At 27.2% G+C, this 19,373-nt stretch overlaps 1 long non-coding RNA gene across 8 annotated transcripts in view; it reads right to left on the reverse strand.

The window, feature by feature from the left end:
* The window catches only part of LOC122272587 (uncharacterized), a 40,092-nt gene extending 24,182 nt beyond the window's left edge, over window positions 1-15,910 (reverse strand). For 3 of the 8 annotated variants that reach the window (XR_015436010.1, XR_015436008.1, XR_015436011.1), the window contains exons 1-4: window positions 15,770-15,910; window positions 12,446-12,564; window positions 9,759-9,874; window positions 5,334-5,432 (exon numbers count right to left, since the gene is read on the reverse strand). This is a non-coding gene — a long non-coding RNA (uncharacterized LOC122272587). The other 5 variants (XR_015436006.1, XR_015436007.1, XR_015436005.1 and 2 more) reach the window with 4 other exon arrangements.
* Window positions 15,911-19,373: the final 3,463 nt, after the last annotated feature.

Raw genomic sequence — 19,373 nt, forward strand, 5'->3', positions numbered from 1 at the left:
TGTTACTTCACGAAGAATCTAAAAATGACGATTATGATGATGTGAGAGATCCGAGTTAAGCGAGGGTGAGAGATTCAAGAGGAAATTTAAATTTGCATATAATCAATGCAAAATATATATTTAATTGAAATAGCGAAAGAAAAAAAAAATTAACTGAAACAACACACTGAAACTATGTTGAAAGATTGAGCCTATTAACGAGCGTATCGAAATTGGACTTGTGATGACTCCAATTTGCAATTCAAAATTTTCAACATATTTTACTTTTTTTGCGGGAAAAAAATGTTCATTGTGTTTAGAAGCCATCGGGCCGCAGGCTGTCAAACTAAGTTATGTTAAAAAGAAAAGAACAGAAAAGTCTCCAAATATAGTTTTCTGTTCCTGGAAAAAAGTTAGCCTTTTCAGGCAAAAAAGTTGCCATAGTTGCCTCAGACGGAAAATAGTTACAAATAGTAGCATTTTAGTCTTCTGTGACAACCCTGTGTTATGTGCCCACTTTTTAAAAACTACCTTAAAATATTTATCGTAACAAATATATGAAAACAAATCAAAATAATTTAGTTAGCCAAGATAAATGCTAATTATAAAAATACTGTGCAACCAATATTTATAATTTTCAAGCAATTATTAAGTTTGGCCCTGAGGAGATACAATTGTTGACCGTAAGAAATCACAAAATACTCGAGGGTTAAAATTTATTGTTACAAGGTGAGCAGACAGATTTTTCAATGAAAAATAAGCACCTCATAAGTACTTTTCAAGTACTTAAATGTTTTTAATCACTTTCCAAAAAAAAAATCATAATTAGGATCTGTGCAGTAATAAAAATTGTTTTTTTCTATCGTTTAATGTTCTTAACTTATAAACATGAAATCAATAAAATTTAGAAACATTTTCGTAAACTTTACATAATTATAATAAAATAACTAGTTTCTGATAAATATTGCAGAAAAAATAGTGACAAATCATGCATTTTTTGTAATTTATAATGACAATCGACAAGCAATTATTCCTACGGATTTCATGATTTTTTTTATTGTAATTATTATTTACAAAATGCGAAGGAAGTAATTTGCGCATCCCCCCAACAAAATGCAAGATTATCACTAATTGCAACATTAGATTAAAAATTTATTAAATGTTTAATTTAAAAAATATATGTTATGTTGTTTTTTTGTAAACACAGAACTTCTGTTTTTTTTTAAAAATTAACATATGTTTGTTATTATTAAAAGTATATTGCAGAAAGATAATAGAGCTAGAGTTTTGCCACAGATAGCTCGAAAAAATTCTGCCACAGGATTCATGGGGAAAGAAGAGAAAAAAAGTTTTTTGGGGCAGGTTTTTTTCTGAACCCTATAATCTAGTTTTATTTTGCGAGAAACAGCTTTCAGGAATAACACTAAGTCATAAACATTAAATTTAAAATTGCAACATTTAGACTCTCAGTTTATAATTGAGTAAATTTAATAAGGCACAACATGAAAAACATTCACAGAATAAAAAAATTAAAAAAGAACTTGAAACCAGGAATGAAAAGTTTTTTTCCCTAGTGAAGTAAGAGGTTTCTTCTAACATAAGAGGAAGAAACTTTCTCTTCAATAAAGAAACATCTATTAATTTAAAATAAAACTTTAAGAATTTAATAATTATAATTTAGATAAATCAATAGTATTATTTCCAAGTCATTTAATAAATCATTTTTAAATAAGAGAAAAGGCAATATTTAAAAAGGAAAATAAATTTAATGAATTTCTTAAATGACGTTACAAAAGTAGTTTTTTCCCATGTTAAACACAAAGGACGACAGAACTTATTTTTATAATTATGGAAAGACCTTTTAAAGTAACATAATCAAATTATATTATTGCATTATCTTTAAATCACACTTTGTATTCACAATTACAACAGCATACTAATTTTCACAACCAAATGCTGTTAATACTGAAATAATTAATCTTGCTCTGTTTACAGATTGTGATTTATATAATATATAAAAAAAATTGCTAATTACATAATTAATTTGCAGCCTATTACTACAGCAATGTATTAAGTATGAAAAAAAAACTTAAAAAGAAAAACATTTCTAAAAAGAGGAACATTTAACACTAAATATTCATTGGGTCAATTCTTTTTTAAAAGCATTTTTCATCTTTTATGCATTAACACATAATACAAGAAGTATATTAAAACATTAGCTACATAAGGTCTCTATAAGATTGACTTGGGTACCTTTTAAAACAGTGCCCATTAACACAAAGCCCGTAGCAACTTATAATAACACCATTAAAAAAGTATCACTGGCATCAATAATATTCTGTTTTATGCTCAACCCATGAAAAAGATAAGCATATTTTATTTTATGTTTTTTTTCTTCTCCCAGATTTATGAAACAGGCCAAGTGTTAAAATTAAGCATCTTAAATTCGATACAATTGCAACAACTGTAATAGTCTAAATTAAAAGAAAAACACTTATGTCATAATATTGGTGGTTAAAATACATTATGATTTTCATAGTTCATTTAAATAAATTTTAGAATCCAAGTATTAAGTAAGCAAACTTTATATAAAACTTAAATAAAAGTTTGTTAAAAAAATTCTTTTTTTCAAATGGTAAATTTTGAAAGTAGCTGTTAATTTAAATTCATACAGCATAGTAAGTTGATGTAAAATGTTTTTAGCTCTAAGGATTATGGTACTAGGCATTTATATTTATAGCTAAATTTGTATATTAATAAACTTAAAATAAGATTTTTTACAAATGATTACCTAATAATTATTAAGAATGGAAATATAATTGAAATTTGTTCATTTACAAAATTGCCAAAACAAAGTAAAAACAAATGGATTCAGATAATTTTAAAGTATTTAGATTAAAATTAAGCACTTTCTTGATTGAAAAAGTATTGTTATTGAATTCTCTCATCTAGTTTAAAAATTATAGACTTTAATTACTTTGTTGCACTTGTACAGAAAATCTTATTCAGTTTGTACTTCTATTTAAAATATTATTGCCAAGTTACTATAAATATTATTCAATTAAAGTGTATTTTATCTTCTTGAAGATACAATTTCATATAACAGAATTTGCTGTAAGATTTATTTGGAAAAAAAATTTCTGTTACCAAACACACAAAGCCAAATGTTAAACAGATACAGATTTACAATTTATTACTCATGCTTTATAGTCAATCATTATAAAAAAAAAGTTACAGCAATTATAAATTTGCAATACAATAAATAAAACTATTATGATCATGAATAAACATTCTTGAATTGCAGGGGTGATTGTGAGCCCAAGTCAAAATTCCGGAAAATTTCTTGAGTTAAAAAAAACAAAAACAGTTTAAATTGAAAAAAATTTAAACAAGGTTTTTTTCCTATATTTCTTAGTTTACTTAAAATATATTTAAAATTTTACACATACCTATACCATTTACACATACCTATGATGACCTGGAGAAGTAATTAAAATTTACAAATATGTCTTTCTTTCTTGAGTTCATGATTATAACAACTGTTTACTGAGAAAAAATGAATATTAATCATGAATATAAGCTTATAAAGTATCTTTTTGGCTCTCCCTTACAAACAAATAAAATAAACTGTGTTTTTAAGTTCCACCTTTGAAAATTTGATTTTCCAGAAACTTCTGTGATAAACGATATTTTGAAACGTCTGGAAATTCGATCTCCGGAAACTTCCAGATCACTGTTAGCGAAAGTTCCGGAAATCCGGATTTTTTCCGGAGCACAATCACCCCTGGAATTGCTAACATAATTTTGTTTGATTTTATGATAAAACATTTCTCCGTAAATAAAAAAAAATTACTACTTTGATGCTTTCTCTACGTGCAATAGTTTTCAAAATAGACTAAAAAAAATTTCATCACAAACACTTTTTATTTTACACATCTCTCCCACACCTTTATTATTTATAAATCATGAATAATTTGCAAAACTTTAAATTTAGTGAACTTATTCCGCAAAATTAAATTATCTAACATCAATTTTACTCTTAAAATTATGGAACATAAAACTTAAATTTACTAGTTATATAAGATCATTAAATTTAATAGAATCAAGTTTTTGAACGATTAAGATATTGTTCGAATATCCAATAAGAATATATCTGAGATATCCAGATAATACATACAACTGATGTATAAAAGAAATCCCTCAGATATCTCATGGATATCTGTAATAAGTCACATATATGTCAGTTAACGGAAACTCATCCATGTATCATAGTCTTAGTATGAAATTTTTTATATCTGGTTTTAAAAAAATCCCAATGAAGAATAAAATATTTATAAAATAAAAAATCAGAAGATATTTTTCTTCCACATCATACAAAAACCGCAATACAACTATTTAGATAAGCTGTGTTGGAAATACAAAAATGGGTAGAAATAAAAATTATTATTTTTATAAAAAAAATTACAAAATGATATTTTAAAACTTTTCTTTGTTTTAATATTTTAATCAATGTTAATTTTCTGATTTACAAAAATTAATTTTGAGCTTAAGATCGATATTATCACAATTCTTTAAGTAATTTCCATATAAGTTGCAAAATTTCCATTTCGTTTCAATATTATCACAATCTATTGTTGTTTCAGTTTTACGGCCTAGAGATTTTTACTGCCAAAAAACTACTTTATTAAATAGCATTTTGCATTAACCTATTTTGAGGAATTATCTGGAAAAGCAAGATCAATAAAATTTTAACTAAGGAATGCTTTATGGAGTATGTAGTAAGGATAAAACACATAAAGATAAAAATCATAAGTGTAAATTATTGCTCTTATTTACACACAAACAGGAATTTCAACATGTACATTTATTCAAAGGGTTAAGACGGGCCTGGTCTACTAAGATATTTGATTGACCATTGCAAAAATATTGGTTATCACGTTCAAAACAGGAAAAAAATCTTTATTTCATGTATCATTTTGTTTAACAAGCTGCAACTTAATTCTGTTTCTCTATTGATCATAAATTATAAAAGTTTTTGAACTTATGAGCATTTTTTTCCAATTACTATTCAAAAAAGCAAGATCAATTAGAAGTCAAAACTAGATAAACAGCAAAGATAATTGCCTAATAATTATTCAATATAATAGACAGTATACAACTGTATAACTTCAAAAAATGTTTCAAAACCTTTAGAGCTTTAAAAGCAAATTATTTAAATTACACTCTTAACTATTCTAATTTATCAAATCTGAAACAAGTGTAATTCAATACAGGGATTTTGTTCAAGACTATATTTAAAAAATAGTATACTAAAATACTACAACTAATTTAAGACATAATTAAAATGAACATACTCATTGTTTTTAATTTCCAATCTTGTCAAGAAATAACATCAGTTGAGCCAAGACTTTATTTGTTGAGCTGTTACCACCGGACACTTTTGACTTGCTCAGCTAAATGCAAAAAATTTACAAAATGAGATATCTGATTAAAGACATTATAAAAAGAATGAAGCTTCTTATTTTTTTCACAAATAAAGTTTAAAATTACTAAATTTAATTTAAAAGAAATAATTAAGAATAATTCATAGAGCAAAAAAGTTATAGATTAGTATTTTCATTTCCTTAATTTAATTTTGGACTTCGTTAGATATCAATTATTTTATAAATTTTTAAGCAAATGTCTAAAGACTATGTCTATCAAACAATGCCCAAGATTCATTGTTTGGAAATGAAAATTATCACAGTGTTTCAATGAAAACTCTTGACCACTGTAACAATCATTTCTCCCATTTCTCTTCATAAAATTATTTTTTATGTTATCTGGATTTTTATTTCGATGTATTGTTGAATTATTAATAAATGCATTAGAATATTTCATGCTAATGATGCAGGACAATGTTTGGCTGCAGACTTAGCTGGTTTAAAACAATGCAGTTTAAACCAAATGATTTAAAAGAGAAAAAAAAAAGCCTGAATATTTAAAAAAAAAAATTTTTTTTTAATAAATAAATTTTCTTGTTTTTATATTTATGTTTATTTTCTTGTTTTTTCTTGTTCTTGTTTTTCTAGTTTATATTATTCTGATGATTTTGTTTGAGTTTCTTTTCTTAGTTTGTTATTTGTATTTCATGTTTTTTCCTGGACTTCTAAACAAAACCATTGGGGTACTGAGGGAGTTAATTTAGGCATTTGCTTCTCCCTCAATTGGAAATGGTTTTGTTTTTTTGGCTACCGAGGCCGGTACCCCCTGAAGATGTTGGCTTCGGTGGTCATATTTTTATTTCCTTCGTTTCCTTTATTTAAATTTTCTTGTATTTATATTGATTTCTTATTTGTCTAAATGTTGAGAAGTCAAAAGATGTTTTTCTCACATTTTCTGAAATTTTTAAATGTTTGCATAGAACTTGAGTTTTCACAAAAGTAATAATGTAAAGAAATCAATGCAAGCAAATTTAAAATAAAAAACACGAGGTTTTGTAATAATGCTTAAAATAAATTAGACCATAACTAATTCCATGTTCTGTAATTTGTAGAATTAGCCAATCATATAATAATTGAAACTTCCTAAACTTTATTTTTATATACTAGTGAAATATACATAATGCTTACTACAGTCAAAAGTATAAATAAGAAGGTGCTTTTCTAAATTTTATTTTCTCAGTTCAATTTCATATTTGTTTTCTGCCACTTAGATAAACAAATTTTGAATTGTATGCTTATATTCCTTATTGTAAAATTTTCAAAATTCAATTAAAATATATTTTTAAGTAAATTTTTTTTAATTTTGCAGTATGTCAATAAGAACCTCATTATATTTAAAGCTAAATTATGTTTAAATAAATGGCATATAAGTAAATAGTTCTTTGTTTTTCTGACGGTCAGAACTTAAACCTACATTTATTATAAGTGTGTATATATTTATGGAACACATTTATCAATTTATTTCTTTTCATCATGCTGTTATTAAATATTTCTTAAGTGAAGAAAAAAAAGCATTTTCTTGAATATCTAAATAATTTAAAATTCATCCCAATATGTATACATATTCACACATTACTAAAATAATATTTAGATATTAAATACTATTTAACCTTTCTTTAAAATCCGAAACTTGATCAACAGAGAGACTTTAAAGTGCTTTATCTCATAGGTGATAATTTTGTGTTTTAATCTTAATTAAATCCCTAAGGAATTTTTTTTCTACTTAAGATAAAGTTTTGAAGTAAACTTTTTTTATCTTAAGTATAATACACTTATTTAAACTGTGCATGGAATAAGATTTTATGATGGATTAAAATTTTTACTGCATGTTATATATACCTAACATGAATTTTTAACCTTTTTTTTTACTTTTTTGCAAAATAATCTATAAAAAATGTTTTAATTGATATATCAACAAATTAATGCATAAAATTGTTAAGATGAATATTGTAAGCACTAAGAAAAAAATTTAAAATATGTTAAAATAGAAAAGGCCTTAAGGATTTAAAAATGAAATTTTTTTTTTAAATTTTAAACAATTTTTCCATTAACCATTTTTCGAAGATAAATCATAGATTATAAGTTAAATGAGCATCCACAAAATGAATGATTATACTTTTATTTTTAAAAAATGCTGCAAGAGTACTGTGAACAAAATTTTTTTTACGTATAATGAAACCTTCCATAATGAATATTAATAAAACATATAAAAGAAATTACTGAGAGTATAAGTTTACAGTAATAACAGCAGTCTTTAGAAAATTAATTTTTGTTATTGCTTCGACATGCTTTTACCAACTGACTGTTCAAATAAAAATTATGCAACCAGGCTACTTTGAATCAATGTGATCGAGGCAATGTGAAATCAATTTAATTGAGGTGAAAATGTATCAAAGAATGAAAGAAAGATTAACTTTTTTTTGAGCCAAAACAAATTTCAAAATGCAGGATCATGGGAGAGACAAGACAATGTAATATTTCAATGAAAAAATATAATTCGAATGATGTAAAGAATAAAATTAATAAATGGACTACATAATTACAAACATTTAAAATTGTAAAAGTATATTTTAATCTTAATGTTTCTGAAACGCAAAAAAATAAATTACTTTTTTGTCATTTAATATATAGAGCTTAAAATGTAACAATGTTATATTGTAGTATAAAGAAAAAAACACTTAAAAATACTTTTTAAACCCTTTTTTTTTTTTTTAAATATAGCATATAAACAGTAATTTTGAATATTACAATAATAAATAAGAGCATACTGCATATATACAACACAAATTTGTTCACCAAAGTAATAGAAAATAATTCTGAAATTAACCTGTAAAAATAAAATTTAGAAGAGTACTTCATCCCTGTTTATACGTTTCACTGGAGCAAACATGTATCTTTAACAAGTATGAAAAAATAAAGTTTGAAAAACTTTAATTCTTTCAGTAATTACATGCTTTTTAACTGATACTAAAAACTAACAGAGAACATGAAATAACTAACAATCCATTTTATTTTAAACATTTTTAAGAGTCCTTATGATTTTATTTAAAATTTGCTTGCTTTAATTTCTTTTACATATGATTTTTTTTTTCTTGTCAAAACTAATTCTACATACACGTTTAAAAATTGCAGATTTATGTTTATTTAAAGTATGTGAATTTCAATTAGCAATTAAATTCAAAATTGTAACAAATGTGAGAAATCTTTTTTCATTATTCAAGCTGAAAACAATCACACAAAAATAAAAGAAAATTTATTTAAAAGATTTCTTATAAGAAAACTAAGTTAACAACTTTTGTTAAAAAAGTTGTTTGGTTTTGACCTTGCTTTAAACCAACAAACTATGATTCAAGAAAGAAATTAAGGGAAATATACTAATGAATAAAACAAATTGCTATGAAATTGAAAATGAAACTTTTTTTTTTCTAAACAAATAATCTTCAATGCAATTTACTTTGAACAAGAAAATAAAATATATATGGTTAGCTAAATAAAATGAGTATACATAGTTAGTTCAAAATTAAATTTTTTAAAATACAGAACATCTGAGTCTCAGTTGTTGTTAGTTTACGTCCCACTATATCTGAACAATGGGCTATCGGCGACGAGCTGGGAAACATCCCTGAGGTTGATCCAAAGACATGCCATCACAATTTTTGATCCTCCGGAAAGGAGATGGGTCCCCTATTTCGGCAGCAGGATAATCTGTGTCTGAAGTCGAGTAAATTACTTAGAACAGTTTAGAGGGGACAGATACCATGCACTCCCGGTCCCTTTGTAGGCTGATGAAAGAGGTCACCCACATGCTGACCTCAGTCAGTGATGCTTGACTTCGGTGTTCCATTGGGAACCATGTCTTGATGATCAGTACACTGCAAGACTATTGAGTCTCAGTGCATTTGCAGCTATGCAAAACAGTAGCTATGAAGTCTAAACTTCTTCTTAAAATTATTACATTTCTGTTATAAATATGGTTTTAAAATTACATTTAATTAATATGCTTCAGTTGAATAGTTATTTAATTAACAAAAATACCCAGTTTTTAGTCAACAACTAAGTCAGTTTTTTGCAAGCATCTCTTTAAATAAATTAGTAAAATGCTATTTTTCATGTAACAATTGTAATGGGAAGAAAAAAAATTTGCACAATAAAAATGATTTATCAACAAACCTAAAGATAAATTTCTATTAGCATGATAAAGTGAATAGAAAAAACAGTATGTACTTAAAGTTACATAAATACAATAGATTTTGAGAAACAAGAAAATCCCTCCCTCCCAAAAAAAAGTTTACTTACCCCAAATACTAGGAAAGAAAATTTTACTTTTGGATCAGCAGCACAACTTAAAAAAGAAAATGATGTGTTATCACAGCCTTTAGGATGAAGTCTATTAAGATCATGCCCATTTAATCCTAAAAATAAAACAAAATATATTAGAGATACATGTTGTAGGAAATTATCAACAGTTTGAAATTTCTAACTTATTGGATTGGTTAAATAGGTCGGCATCATAAGAACTAGATACTGCAACGAACTTGATTAAAATTTATAAGGTTTATGCCAATATGGCAACAATCTTTGTTAAATGTTCGACAAATTTCACCCAAATGATATGCATGGGTGCCAAATTTGTCGAAATGTTTGGAATTAACAAAATAGTAATGAAAACATTTTTTTATTCTGAATTCCATGCGTTTAAAAAAATTGTTCTAAATTTATTATTCTAAACTGAAGGCTTCTGTAACGAATATTATAGAAATAAATAAGTACAGAAGTTCTTCCGTGAGTTGCAGGGTGGCCACAGTCTGGAAAAATTTTAAAAGAAGGGCCAATTAAGGCTTTAATTTTAGGGAAATTTTAGGAATGCAATTTGTCAGCTGTAACATAAATTTACAAATATTTTTGGATGACAATTGCAAACAGCTTTTTAATTTTTCTGGAAAACGGCTACACTTGAGAGGTTTCTCCATCCACTCCCCTTTCCCCCATGAGATGAAGCATTTTAAATCTAAATGTTGAAACTTTAAATTTACATGCTTTCTGTGGACTGACAGCAAGATTTGTCCACCAGCTAAAAGAAATATCTTTTGGACTTTGAGAATTTTATTTAGGATTTTTTAGATAATTAATTTTTAATATATTTTGTTAATTTCACAGCTTTCCTTATTATCTAAACTCAACATTTCACTCAGTATGTTGAATTTATTTACAAATGTTATAGCTTTTTTTTTTTACTGAATTTTTGATAAATAGTACTCTTAAATCATTATGGGGTAATAGCTTTTAAGTGTTATAGATAGTGAGGAACAGGATATTGAGGAAAAATCATTTTACATAGCTTATATTATAACACTGGTAAAAGCATCATTAATGTTTATAATAATTATTCTTAATGTTGTTGATAAAAATTACTTTACATGATATTTACTGTTTTAGACAATGTATTTGTTAGCAAAAAAAAAAAAAAAAAAACTGAAATTTTGATTTATGTATAAGATGCATTGCAGTGTAATGCTATTGATGTGTATGATTTTAATTTTTTATGTCGATAGAAGTCAATGAAAACTGCATTTATCTAAAAACAGAGAACTTTAAATTCAATTTTTTTAATAATATTTATTCATGCAAATAAATTCTAGTGAAGTTTCATTATATGTGTCCCAATTTCCATTTTTTATTCTGCGCAACTGTCTCTTATTTCATAACATGTGTACCATAACATGAATTATGCTAATGAAAAGTTCTATTTTTTTTCCCTCAAGCCACATTAAGTTTTCGGAACACTAAAAGAATAGTAGTCCCATTGGTCTACTAAATTTTTCACGTTTGGTGTGACACTAAAAACTTACAATACTATAATTTATGCCTGACCAAGTTCTACTAGACAACGGAAAAGTCTGCAGTATCTGAAACAGGCTTCCCCGACCCAGGGGTGACTATTTCCTCCAATCAGATAGCTTATTCTAGTCACTAACTAGGCTTGTTATAAGAGTGGGAAAAGAATAAAAAAAGCTAAAATACACATAAACTCATGAAAAAATAATTTTAAAAAAATTTAAAACTAATTTTCATTATTTACATACTTATTTAAAGTTATCTTTAATTTGTGCACATTAACAGTCTAACAAACTAAAGATTATCATGATTAAATAGGATTACATAGTAAAGTAAAATAAAATAATGTAGAAAAAGAAATATTTAGAAAAATAGATACTAGAGAATTTTTTTTTAATTCAGGAATTTTTTTATAAAGTTTAAAAAGTTTGAAATTTTGTCCAGGGACAAGTCAGATGAATCTCATGCCTGGCTATAAAAGAAATCAGCTATAAAATTGAAATGTGAATTGAGATAATCTTCAATTAGTAACAATCTTTAATAATTAAGAGTTTAAAAAAAAAAGGTTGGTAGATTTTGACTTGAAAATATTTCGTATTTCATGCAAATTTTGCACTTAATACACAATAGAATTATTTACTTAATGGACAGAAAACATTGAGAAAAATATTATAAAAACTTTAAAATGGCGAGCATAAATTATTAAATTGATCATTAATTTTTGCAAAAATTTAAACATTTTTGGCTGAAGCAATGTAAGAAAAACAAAAGAAACATTAAATAAATTGTATGTGAAAACTAAAAACTTATCTATAAAAATAAACAGTTTTTAAATAAAATAATTTCATCAACAAATAATTTGAATGAAATGTTTATTATTTTACAATACTTAGTCAAAAACTACAATTTAAAAGAAAAACAAAAATTTTAAACATAGAAATGTTTAATAAATACAAATTATTATATCTTCCTCTTACAAAGCAAATATCATGTTTAAAAAAAAGCCACAAAATATAAGTAAACAGCAAAAAAAGAAGAAATAATTACACCTGCATAAACAAATTTTTTTGGCGAAAAATGTAGACCTCCAACTTATAAAAATTAAATAAAATAATTAAATTTATTGTGCCAAGAAAACTGAAAAATACCTTGTTTTCGAACCCTCTTGAGCACTTATACCACAAGGATAAATAGATCCAGAACCTGTGTTCATCATCCAGTGTACTTTGAAAAAAGCCATTTCAAACTATTTAACTGAGAATATGCTCTGAAAGAGAATAGAAAAATTTTATAAAATTTCAACTAAACATCCATAGAAGAGTATTTAACAATGTTTTCGAGTAAAGGCATGGCAACTTACTTCATCGAAATGAAGTAAATTTTCATGCCAGGGAAAAAAAATCAAAATTGAAGCAAAGAGGACAAGGTTTATTCACAGTGGAGAAAACTGACAAACCACTAAAGTCAAAGTTGGCACACATTTGACAATTGACTGTTTCATCCAGATTTAACCATAGTTTTTAACATTCATATCAGATACCTAAAAGTTTAGATAAGAAAATAATTATTAGCTAATATAAATGTGAAGTAATTATAAATAAATATACATAGAAAATAACAAGTGATCAACTATGATGTTCAATCGTTCTGACATTAACCCCCTTTTAGTTTTGACAATCACTGTCGAAAATCACAAGTTTTGGTGAAGAACATGCTAGAAAAATTATGACTTTTTTTTTCAGCAAAGAGTACAGTCACTGAAAAAAAACAAAGTCTAATAAATGAAGTTTTGAATTTTAAAAAAAATATAAGTAAATTTTGTTTCTTTCCCACAGATCTAATAAAATAAGTCAGAGTTTAACAGATGTAACAGTTGCTAGTTGCTATAGTCAAATTTTTAATTTCACTTCAAATCTATTGCAGTTTATTTAACAGTGTTTTCATTACAGAGCGAGAACGCGAGAATCTCGCATATTTTTTTCTTTTCTCGCAATAAGAAATGATAAACGCGAGAAGTTCGCGCACTCTATTAATCAATTTCAAAATGCGCGAATTTTGGAAAAAATTTCGTCTTTTGCCATTTTTAATAAAATCTGTTTCACTTTTCTTCCTTGATATTTCATTATTTTGAACATCGGTCCTTGTTATCTAGCTTCCCTATTTACCAGTATTGTTCAGAACCGGTGCGAACAGCAGAACCCCTTTCTCTGCAGCCACGTGTTCACCGTAGGTTTAGGTTTATTCGTGTAAGACGTTTACATTTTTTGTGCATGAATGTAAGATGGACAAATACCTTGTTAAGGCAGCATCTTCTACTCCGTAGCGGACAAATGAAAATGAAACAAATGTCTGTAGAAACGGTCAAATCGAAACAAATACGGATATTTTTCAGTCAAATAAATGTAATAGCTGATGAAAAAGTAGATATCGAACGTTTTCCAAGTAGCAGCAAATGATGCAGCAAAAATATTCAATTAGAAGATGTTAAAAATGTATTATAATTAAAGAAATAAATTTTTTCCCAGTCTACTCGTGTTTTTTTAATTTTTAGAAATCTCACTTAACTTTTTGAAATCTCACCCTGTTTTCGAGAAAGGGTGAGAAATTCTCTCCCCATTTTTTTTCTGTAATGAAAACACTGATTACCTATATAATAACTAAAATATATTGAAAATAATCTATTTGATTAAATTTGTGTGAATACAATATTTTCATATTAAGTTATGCTGAAGCTACCAAATATTATACACTCTTATGCTTAGCAAAGAGCTTCTTCTTAAAATTCTTAGTTGACCTATTACGGAATTGGTTGCAAATCACATAGTTTTTCAAATTTTTACATTTTATGCAGATCCTTAAAGTAGAGATACTTAAATGATTTCAAATAGAGACCTGCTTTTACAACAACAACAAAAAAGGACCCAGAAATTTAGAATTATAAGCTCCTAAAGATCTGCAAATTCATCAAATCTAGTGAAATCCCAAGTGTATTAGGAAATATATTTTAATAACTGTACTAAATATTGTTATCAACTTGATAAAGCACTTTAACTGATTGATTGAAAGCAATTAATGAATTTTAAATTCTCAATTGTTTTTTGTTTTTTTTAAAGATATACAGGCTTGATTTTAGGCGGTTATGAGATATATACCCTTCAAGTTGGTCCTCGCCTTTGATGTTTACAGTACCTTGTAAGTTACTGCCCAGAAGTTGCAAATATTTGGAGATTATTCTGCTTCAGATTATGATAGGGAAATCTTCCCATTGCTCAAGAATATATATGTTTCTTTCCCCCAAGTAAAACTTTGTCATAGAGAAATATCAAACACTAAAACAATTTTTTGTAAACATCTTTTAATTACAATCTGGTTGATAATATAGTATCGATTTTCAATTAATATTCAATTAATTGTTCTTTTTCAAATATGTGATAACTAGAAAACAATATGCAAGAAAAATAAATTTAACAAATTTAAAGGTTTAAAACAGTTGTAATATTTTATGTATACAATATACATCCTTTTTTTTTAAAAAAAAATTACTATGTAAAGAATTATTAAAATATAATAAATTTCATTAATACAACTAAATTCTTCAGGTACACAACTACAAATCACAAATTGAATTCACAACTGATATTACACCTAAATTTTAGAAAAATTTAAAAATAAAAATTACTACATTTCATCTTCTAAGGAAATAAATATAGAAATGCATTAAATATTTACTAATATTTAATGCATAATATAATGCATTTAATAATTAAAAATATTTACTGTTAAATTTGAGCACAAAAATAAATATCCTTAAAATTAAATCATGAAGTACCTATTGCATTTAATTATCACAATGTAACCTATATTAAAGCTTAATTTAAGCCAAAGGACAGCAAATTAGTTAATAGAAAGAATGAAAAACTAAACAAGCAAGAAAAATTACAAATTGCAGATTTGCTATGTAAAACCAAAACAACTAACAAAAAGCTTATTTGTTACTCTAATTAAATAGTCAATTCCAAGTAGTAAAACTATGAAAAGTATCCTTTTAATTTGTTAATTTGAGTGAAAAATAACCGGAATATTAAAATAAGATTAATACATTATAAAATGTTATCAGTTTTAAAACTCAATTTTGACTACCATAGTAGTATATAAGAAAATAAATAAAACACAAGAAACAACAAATATTTCAAATAGTAGATTTGCAAAGTTATGCCAAAGAACTAACGTCATCAAATAACAAAAAGTCAATTTGTTACTCAAATAATATGGTCAAATCTATATAAAAAGCAATAAAAAGAGAGCTTTTTAACTTAAAGATTTCATGAATTATTTCTTTATGGCAGCAGAAACTGAGAAATACTAATTGTAAATGCATAAAATTGAAAATAAAGACTCTTAGGAATTAATGAATTTAAAATAACGGAAGTGATGTTCTACTGTATTTACAAAAATAAAATTAATATATCTACCTCGAATGGAACCAGATGTACAGACAGAGCGACTACAAATATAAGATTTCCAATAACAGCGCTTCGCCAAAGTCTTGGATTCTTTAACCAATCAAATTCAACGATGCGCGTAGAAATTTGCACCTCAGAACTTCAGACGGTTGTTATTTGCATGGGGGGAAAATTCGCCAAATCAATGATTGATGATCATAGTATCTTTTTAAAAATTCTAGTTAACTACTTTGATTTTAATCTTTTTGTTTTGAAAACCCATCTTTCAAGATATGATAATGATGTGCCATAATAAGAGTGTTTTTATTTATTCTTCTTTTGAAATAAAGAGAAATACTTGAAGAAAATTTTTTTTTTGGTAGTGGGGGGAAAAAAGTGTTTGTATGCTGGTTTTAACGGCGATGAATTAAATTTTATTTTACCTTATCGCATTAAAACAAGAAAATAAAAACACACTAAAATATGTTAATTTTTCGAGTTGAAAATATTTCTTATATGATTTAAAACAACATTAAAAGTTTTATTTATTAACATTCATAGATTCTATTTTTTCTTTTTTCCTTGAGTGAAATACGATAAGGTCGAGCTAGATTTATTATTACTATCATTATTTTAAGTTTGTAATGAATTCGAAGTTCGAGGATTTAACCCTTTCGAGCCTAACGGGACACATACGTCCCAAGCAAATTTCAAAAAAATCTTTTGGGACAGAAACCCTTCCCTGTCTAATGGGAGACTTTCCCACCAGTCCTGCCAATATTTTTGAAGGTATTTTCATTCACAGAACATGCATGGCACTACCGTGCATAATGCTGCCCTACTCATAGTTTATGCTCCAAAATTGTTCTGTTGTAAAAAAAAATACTCGTCGCGAAAGGGTTAAAACATCCAGAACATGCAGTTTGTTTCATAAAAAAGTTTTTATTATAAACTTTCAGAATCCTTTTTTTTTAAAAATGACCATTAGAAGTCTCAAATCGGTATTTCAGCGATAGAGAGAAAAAGAAACTTTTATTTATTTTTAAATTTTAATTGCATATGTTTTTAATGACATTTGTAGGCAATATTGGTAACATGTGTACTTATTTTGGGGAAAAATCTATTAACAGTACAAAAAATAATTGTACAAATAATTTAATCTAGTGATTTTAAAAGTTTTAATTTTAATCGAAATGTGCGTTTTGCAGAACTCCCCCTCCCTGCCCTTTGTAACTAACTGTCGCAGTTTTAAGAACTCCCACCCTCCACTCCAGGCGTGATGTCATTATTTTATGTACTATTATTAATTTAATACGTATCTTACACTAAATATTTTTTTTTAGTGAATTAGCAAGTTTGAAAGGAAGCTATAAAAAAGATAATGGCTTAAATATGGTAGCCATGTAAAAAAAGAAGGAAAAAAAATTAGAATTCCTCTCTTAAAAAGAAAAGATTGAAAACGCAAATGGATCACAAGAGAAGGGAAGGGGGAGGCCGGAAGTAACTTTGAGTGGTTTTTAAATAATCAATAAGTTGGCAAGTAATCAGAAAAATTTTTGCAGCCATAATTTAAATCTTTTACTTAGTTTCTCATTTTATGCATTTAATTATTTTTTTTTTTATCCTCCTCAGTTTTTATATCTTTATACTTTTCACACTTTTTGTAAAATATAACTCAGCTAAACTCAAATCCGTATTTTCCTTGAATTAAACTTAATTTTTTTTCGAAGGATTTCGATTCTTTATCATCAAAACATGGAGGGTTGTTGCCCGTAATCTATAAAATACGGGTTCCAAATATTTAGGCTGGTGAGCGATTGAAAGTTTGAGACCCTAATTGTTAAGGTTACTTTGCACGTATTTCGCTATTACTTAAAAACTTTTTAAGCAAATCATAAAATTTATGCACACGATTATAAAATTCCTTTATCCGAAGATAATTCAACATATAAAATAATTTTGAACAATTATTTAAACTAATTCAATAATATCCTCCTCAGTTTTGTGTGTGAATTCTGTTTAATAGATGAAAAGACCTCGAGAGCAAAGGGTTAAATTTATTCGCTTTATTTCCCTTTTTTTTTTCTTTTTTAAAGCATTACTTTTAAAAATAGCCGCCATTCAGGTGATTTGCAACGTCCGCCCTTAACCGCTTCCCTGATTATCCCGAGTTAACTCGGGTATGTATATATTGCAAATATTTATTATCCCGAGTTAACTCGGGCGCGTATATATTGCAAATATTTATTATCCTGAGTTAACTCGGGTGCGCATATATTGCAAATATGTATTATCCCGAGTTAACTCGGGCGCGTATATATTGCAAATATTTATTATCCTGAGTTAACTCGGGTGCGCATATATTGCAAATATTTATTATCCCGAGTTAACTCGGGCGCGTATATATTGCAAATATTTATTATCCTGAGTTAACTCGGGTGCGCATATATTGCAAATATGTATTATCCCGAGTTAACTCGGGTGCGCATATATTGCAAATATGTATTATCCCGATTTAACTCGGGTGCGTATATATTGCAAATATTTATTATCCCGAGTTAACTCGGGTGCGCGTATATTGCAAATATGTATTATCCCGAGTTAACTCGGGTGCGCGTATATTGCAAATATGTATTATCCCGAGTTAACTCGGGCACGGATATATTGCAAATATTTATTATCCTGAGTTAACTCGGGTGCGTATATATTGCAAATATTTATTATCCCGAGTTAACTCGGGTGCGCGTATATTGCAAATATGTATTATCCCGAGTTAACTCGGGTGCGTATATATTGCAAATATTTATTATCCCGAGTTAACTCGGGTGCGCGTATATTGCAAATATGTATTATCCCGAGTTAACTCGGGTGCGCGTATATTGCAAATATGTATTATCCCGAGTTAACTCGGGCGCGTATATATTGCAAATATTTATTATCCTGAGTTAACTCGGGTGCGCATATATTGCAAATATGTATTATCCCGAGTTAACTCGGGCGCGTATATATTGCAAATATTTATTATCCTGAGTTAACTCGGGTGCGTATATATTGCAAATATTTATTATCCCGAGTTAACTCGGGCACGGATATATTGCAAATATGTATTATCCCGAGTTAACTCGGGTGCGTATATATTGCAAATATTTATTATCCCGAGTTAACTCGGGTGCGCGTATATTGCAAATATGTATTATCCCGAGTTAACTCGGGTGCGCGTATATTGCAAATATGTATTATCCCGAGTTAACTCGGGCGCGTATATATTGCAAATATTTATTATCCTGAGTTAACTCGGGTGCGCATATATTGCAAATATGTATTATCCCGAGTTAACTCGGGCGCGTATATATTGCAAATATTTATTATCCTGAGTTAACTCGGGTGCGCATATATTGCAAATATTTATTATCCCGAGTTAACTCGGGCGCGTATATATTGCAAATATTTATTATCCTGAGTTAACTCGGGTGCGCATATATTGCAAATATGTATTATCCCGAGTTAACTCGGGTGCGCATATATTGCAAATATGTATTATCCCGATTTAACTCGGGTGCGTATATATTGCAAATATTTATTATCCCGAGTTAACTCGGGTGCGCGTATATTGCAAATATGTATTATCCCGAGT

The sequence above is a fragment of the Parasteatoda tepidariorum genome, chromosome 8, assembly GCF_982258835.1.
Source record: "Parasteatoda tepidariorum strain Cologne lab strain chromosome 8, Ptep-v5.0, whole genome shotgun sequence".
Taxonomy (NCBI): Eukaryota; Metazoa; Arthropoda; class Arachnida; order Araneae; family Theridiidae; genus Parasteatoda; species Parasteatoda tepidariorum.